General features: G+C 43.7%; 1 protein-coding gene across 1 annotated transcript in view; it reads right to left on the bottom strand.

Moving 5' to 3' along the window:
• TJP2 (tight junction protein 2) overlaps nt 1–5,907 on the bottom strand; it is a 91,119-nt gene extending 85,212 nt beyond the window's left edge. The window contains exon 1 of the mRNA XM_037157598.2: nt 5,787–5,907. The gene's annotated coding sequence lies outside the window, so the exon portion shown is untranslated. The remainder of the gene's footprint in view (nt 1–5,786) is intronic.
• Between the last annotated feature and the right edge of the window lie 688 nt (nt 5,908–6,595).

Genomic DNA, 6,595 nt, shown 5'->3' on the forward strand with positions numbered 1-6,595 from the left:
AAGCCATGCACTCTAATTTTTGTTTGGAAAACATGTTAGACTGTAACAAAAACATTGGGAGGTAAGAATAAGCTTATTCTATTTTTATTTTTCTTCCAATTAAATTGTGTGCCAATTTCTCATGGTGAGTCTGCTAGAATTGCTAAAATGACAAAATCTTTATAGATAAGTATTTGAAGTGATGCTGTTTTATTTTAAATACTTAGAAAGGGAAATATGGAATTTTTGTGTGGGTCCTGACAAAACCACTTGTCTAAACTCCCTCTGGCTAGAAATTAAGTTGTTGAAATTCCTGAATGCTGAAAAACATCCCAGGTAAATGTACTTATAATACAAGTGCAAGGCTAACATATTTTTAATAACACTTAGGCTGGTTTGAAAAGGAAATTAAGAATAGGACATCTATAGCCCTGGCTGGTGTGGCTCAGTGGATTGAGCGCCAGCCTGTGAACCAAAGGGTTGCTGGTTCGATTCCCAGTCAGGGCATATGCCTGGGTTGTGGGCTGGGACCCCAGTAGGGGGCGCATGAGAGGCAATCGATCCATGTATCTCTTACACACTGATGTTTCTTCTCCTCTCTCTCTCCCTCTCCTCTCTCTAACAATAAATAAATAAACTCTTAAAAAAAAAAAAAGAAAGAATAGGACATCTATCATCTATACACAGATAACCTGTATATTTAACGGTTTTTAACATTTTAATTAGAACATCATCTTGAAAAAATATAGCGCATTTATTTCATGAATTTTAAACATTTCATAATTTCCCACAGTCTTCTTAATATTTTATTTTATTTCTTAGATTTTATTTATTTACTTTTAGAGAGAGAGGAAAGAAGAGAGGAAGAGAAGGAAAGAAACATCGATGTGTAAGAGATACATGGATCTTGCCCTGGCTGGTGTAGCTCAGTGGCTTGAGCGCTGGCCTGTGAACCAGACAATCAAGGTTCCATTCCCAGTCAGGGCACATGCCTGGGTTGCAGGCCAGTTCCCAGCAAGGGACGCACAAGATGCAACCATACATTGATGTTTCTTTCCCTCTCTCCTTCCCTGCCCCTCTGAAGATAAATAAATAAAATCTTTAAAAAAAAAGAGAGAGATACATGGATCTTTTGCCTCTCACATGCCCCCAACTGGGGATCCAGCCCTCAGCCCAGACATGTGCCCTGACTGGGAATCGAACCAGCAACCCTTAGGTTCACAGGCTGGCACCCCATCCCCAGAGGCACGCCACCACAGTCTTCTTAAACATGTAAGATAGAAAACTGTAATATAAGAATATCTTATTCAGAAACTCACGAAACTCAAACTAACAGGCTAGCTAGCAGTGTAGTCCCCCAATCTCCACACCAGTGCTTTTCCCAGTGAACCACGAGAAAACATTGAAGTAACAAAGAAAATGCCAGAAGGCAGTGAAGCACTGGGTGAAAGAGCACAGCTATGAAGTCAGACAGACCTGTGTTTCAACAAGTCTCAGTTCTTCTACTTCTTGAGTTTAACATATGACATTGCCACTATTTGACTGGTTTTGATGCATAAAAATGGCCAGTTTACATGGTTCTGCCTAATGGCTACAAGACTTGGGCAGCTTATCTAAACTCTCTGAGCTTCCATTTCTTCATCTGTAAAATGGTGTTATACATAGTATTGTGATCCCTCAAAATTAATATGCTGACTATCCAGCAAAGCTGTCATTTAGAATGGAAGGGCAGATAAAGTGCTTCCCAGACAAGGTCAAGTGAAAGGAGTTCATCATCACCAAGCCCTTATCATATGAAATGTTTAAGGGACTTCTCTAAGAAATTAAAGAAGATCAGTAAGTTGAAAACAAACTCACAACTATCAACAAATGACCCTAAAAAGAAAAAAAAAAACAACGAAAACAAAAAACTAAGCAGACAACTAGAACAGGAACAGAATCAGAAATGGACATTACATGGAGGGTTTTCAGTGGGGAGGGGAGGAATGGGGGGGAGAAGGTACAGAGAAGAAGAAGCATAATTGTTAGGCATAAAATATATGGGAGAGGTAAAAAATGGTACAGGAAACAGAGAATTCAAAGAACTTATATGTACAACCCATGGACATGAACTAACGGGAGATGGCTGCAGGGTTGGGGGTACGGGGTGGAGAGGGGATAAAGGGGGGAAAACGGGGATAACTGTAATAGCATAATCAATAAAATATACTTTAAAAAAATTAATATGTTGAAGTCCTAACCCTCAGCACCTCAGAATGTGACCTTATTTGAGATAGGGTCCTTACTTTACAAAGGTAATGAAGTTAAAGTGATGTCTTTAGGGTGGTCCCTAATCCGGAATGACTGGTGTCCTTATAGAAAGGGGAAATTTAGACCCAGTGAGATGCTCAGAGTGAAGACGGCCATCTACAAGCCAAGGATGGAGGCTGGAAGAGATACGTCCCCCATAACCCTCTGAAGGAACCGACAACTTGGTATCAGACTTCTAACCTCCAGAACGGAGACAATACATTTCTATTGTTTAAGCTACCCAGTTTGAGTTGCTTTTATACTGCTGTCCTAGAAAACGAGTACAAATTGGAATTATAGTCGGACAGACACCTCAGAAAGTGGATATGAGAATTAAATAAAGACAACGCAGGTAAAAGGTTTAGCACAGTACCCACCATATGATAACAGCACCCCAATAAACACGAAGATTTCACCCTGGCCAGTGTCGGTCAGTTGGCTGAGCATCATCCCATCAACTGAAAGGCTACGGGTTCAGTCCCCAGTCAGGGAGCGTGGCTGGGTTGTGAGTTCAATCCCCAGTCAGGGAGCGTCCGGGGGGCAAGCGATCAAAGTTTCTCTCTCACATTGATGTTTCTCTCCAGCTCTCTCTCCCACCCTTCCCTTCTTTCTAACATCAATGGGAATGCCCTCAGGTGATAATAAAAATAAATAAAGAAAGAACATAAAGCCTTCATTCTTATTACTGGAATTGCAATGGCGTTTTCACCACAAACACAAAACTTCTCCTCTAGCCCAGTGCAGAATCTCTAGGCCGTTTGACATCCGGTCTCTTCCCCACCAGTTGCTTCTCCCCTCTTTGCACACCTGGCCAACGATGTCTCACCCTCAAGATCCCTCTCAAATATCACCTCCCACAGAAAGCCTACCCTCACTTGGTCAGCACCTAAGGCCTTCTGCTCACACGCACTGTCAGGGATGAGTACAGCCCTTTCCGCACAGCAATGCAAACACTGCTTCCAAATTAGAGTCCCACGCCCCCCAAGACAAGCCTTTATATTCCTCCAGATTTCCCTCAGGCAGTGCTGTCTGAGACGCTCATTAGATGTTGAAGAAGAACCTCTTCCCCACAGCAAGGGAAACCGGCCACACACGCCATCCACAAACAAGCCCATGCTCCAAAGCAGCTGTTAAATGTTAGTGGTTCTCAAAGTGTGGACTGGACACCAGAAGTGTCAGCCTGTTGGGGACTTGGTAGAAATACAAATTCCTGGACCTCGCCCCAGACTGACTGAAGCAGGGACTCCAGAGTTGGAACGCAGGAATCTGTTTTTTAATAAACCCTCTCCAGGTGATTCTGATGGGGTTCAAATTTAAGAACTGCTGTCCTGCGTTTCTCCAATTCAGTAGGAGGAGCTTTGGCTGCTGTGTGAGCTCCTTGAGCATTATTACTACAGACCAAGGAGCCCCTATGGGAGGGAAGGCTGCGGAGGGGCTCCCAGGTGCACAGAAATAAAAGTTGTAAGCTTCCAGTTACAACTCACTTTTCCTAAGCCCACGTTATGGGATGACTTGGCGATAACCGTAAGGTACCTAAGTTGCCTCACAATGAGAACCCATGTCTAGGAAGTGAGTCTCTGCCCGAACTCTTAGCATCCTTCCCGAAGGCAAAGAGGTGAAGATGATTCTGCCATGTCAGAAAAGTGGTCATAAAGCCGCCTGAAGTATCAAGAAACCAACACCAGGCAAATACTGCTCCCCAGACTCCAAGACTGAAAAGGAGGGTAGGACAGTTAAAGGCTAATGATCAGAAACCTCAGGTCGAGGGCAGCTTCTTAGACACCCTCCTCTACCCATGCCCAGCGTTGCTAATAGATCCCAACATTCTTGCTCAACGACCTTGACTAAGAATCCATTCTCCAGGCAGCCACTACCAATTGATCAGAACTGGCCCTTGAGAAAAACCTGTTTACTATCTGAGTTTAGGTGTTCAGCTCTAAGTTCTATAGAGTTAGTATAGAAACCAGCCAACATTATGGCAATTTCACTGAGTTTGGGAGTCTGGGGCTGTGTAATCTTGAGGAAATCATTGAACATCATGGAATTTCAGTTTCTTTATTTGCAAAAGGGAGCTGATAATCCTTTCAGGGTTGTTCTGGGGATAAATGAGAGGGGTGATTTGGGCGAAAGCACCTTGCCCAGTGCCTAGCAAATAAAAGGCTCTAAATAATTATTTGCTGGATCTGAAACTAGGGCGATGTGGGTGCTCTGGAAAAAATCCTCACCACCCAACACTACCAGAGGCCAGTTCACCGGAGAAAGGCAGCCTTCAGTGTTGACACATAAAAGGGCTTTGGAATAAGGCACCGACTTGGGAAACCAAACCGGTGCGGAAGCGCCTGCGGTTGCCAGCGCAGGAAATGAGAACCAGTCAGGTATTTGTCAGGAAGGATTCTGCCCGAGTCAGAAAACGCCTTCCCTCCAACTGACGGTGTCACCTTCCAGCTCACTCTGCCAAAGCCCAGGCTGTCCCTCTACTCATTTGACCTGGTCAATAGGTCCTACCCAGAAATCTCTTAGGATCTGGGGCCTGTGTTTGGACCCTTGAAGAGCTCCACAGACACCACCTCATAAACAAACCCAACCCCCACCCTGTCGGATCAGTGGAAACCAAGGACCTTCCCCATTTAGACAACTAGACTCCAAGAAAGGCCTTTGTAAGTGCCCGGTGCCTGCTGTGTGTTAACTCATTTAGCTTCACGATAACATTCCTTTGTTACAGATGAAGGATCTGGGGCTCAGAGATTTGATACATGTACCCAAATTGCACAATCAGAAGGCAGGAGTGCTGGGATTTGAACAGCTGTGTGCCCTTCACACCCCACTGAACTCCAGCTCTGACGCATAGGGGGAATCCACGTCAGCAGGGACTTAGGCAGGAATGACGAAACAAGTGCACGAAAAAATTCCAGCCACCCTCCAGCCAGACATCATAGACAGTCTATAATCAGGGGTTAAAGCGTAACTAAAAACAAATACATCCCAGCATCTGTCAAAATAAAATTTAATACCTTGTAAATCTCATTTAATTCGTACTTAAAACTGAATCAGTAAATAGATAATACTCACTCTTAATCTTTCACTAAAAGCTTGTACATAATTAATCTTTAGAAGCCAGTGTGACTGATTTTTTTTTACAGAATTCTGCTACCTCAAAGAGAATGGGAAAAACATCACTTGCCAGGATGTCCTACAACCACAGACACCAAAATACCTTGGCAGACCTTGGTAGGAGTTGAATTTAATATGCTTTAGCCAGGAAGAACCTCAAGTTCTTCACCTGAACTTATACCTGTCAATTCAGACCATAAATGCAGGCAAGATGTTTCATTCTTCGGTAAACAGGATGTTACAATTACACTTTCTTTGATGTTAAGCAATTTCTTTATTAGAAACATTGAAAATGGTGGCCTTGATGACCTCAAGGATAGGAAATAATTTACATCAAATTCTGATGGAGGAAAGATTGTTACTAGATTGATGAGCGACAAAGAGGAAAAAAAGAAAACCGCAAGTACCTGGTGAAGCAGGCTGTCGGCCAGCGGAAGTCTGTGTTTCCGGGAGCGCCTGCGGCAGCAGGGACAGCTGGGGTGCCAGTCCCACTCACAGGGGGAGGACAGTAATGTGGTGCTCCGCACCCTGAAAAAGACAGTGTTGTTAAAAATCCAGCACGGTCATTCCCAGCTTCGTGAGATCTCGAGAAATGTGCCGAAGTTCACCTACTACACAATTCACTTGTCTATAGTGTAGCTTTTAGAATGTTCACAGAGTTGTCCAACCAGCAACACGACCCATTTCAGAACATTTTTACTATTTCCAAAAAAAGAAACCCCTTAGAAATCACCCATCATCCTCTAGTTCCCTCTCCTCCTCACATCCTGGCCCCGAGCAGCCCCAATCCCATTTTTGTCTCTATAGATTCATACCTCTTCTGGGGGTTTCATATAAATGAACTCTTATAATATATGATCGTGTGTGCCTGGATTCTCTGACTTAGCATGTTTTCAAGTTTCATCCATGTCATAGCATATAGCAAAACTTCACTCTGTTATATAGCCAAATAATATCCTATTGCATAGATACATCATAGTTTATCACTTCATCAGCTGATGGACATTCGGGTTGGTTCCACCACTCGGCTACTATGAACAGGCCAGCACAAGTGTTCATGTGGGCGTTTCCGGTTTTCTCAGATCTACATCTAGAAACAGAACTGCTGCCCCTGATGTTTTCAGTCTTCAAAACCTGGAGAAAACGAGTGCCCGTGTAAAAATGGGCACCCTCAACCCACCTGAGAGGGGCATCCCGGGGAACAAGATCTTCCGAG

This window comes from Artibeus jamaicensis, unplaced genomic scaffold (assembly GCF_021234435.1).
Source record: "Artibeus jamaicensis isolate MK-2021 breed Jamaican fruit bat unplaced genomic scaffold, CSHL_Jam_final scaffold_1964, whole genome shotgun sequence".
NCBI lineage: Eukaryota > Metazoa > Chordata > Mammalia > Chiroptera > Phyllostomidae > Artibeus > Artibeus jamaicensis.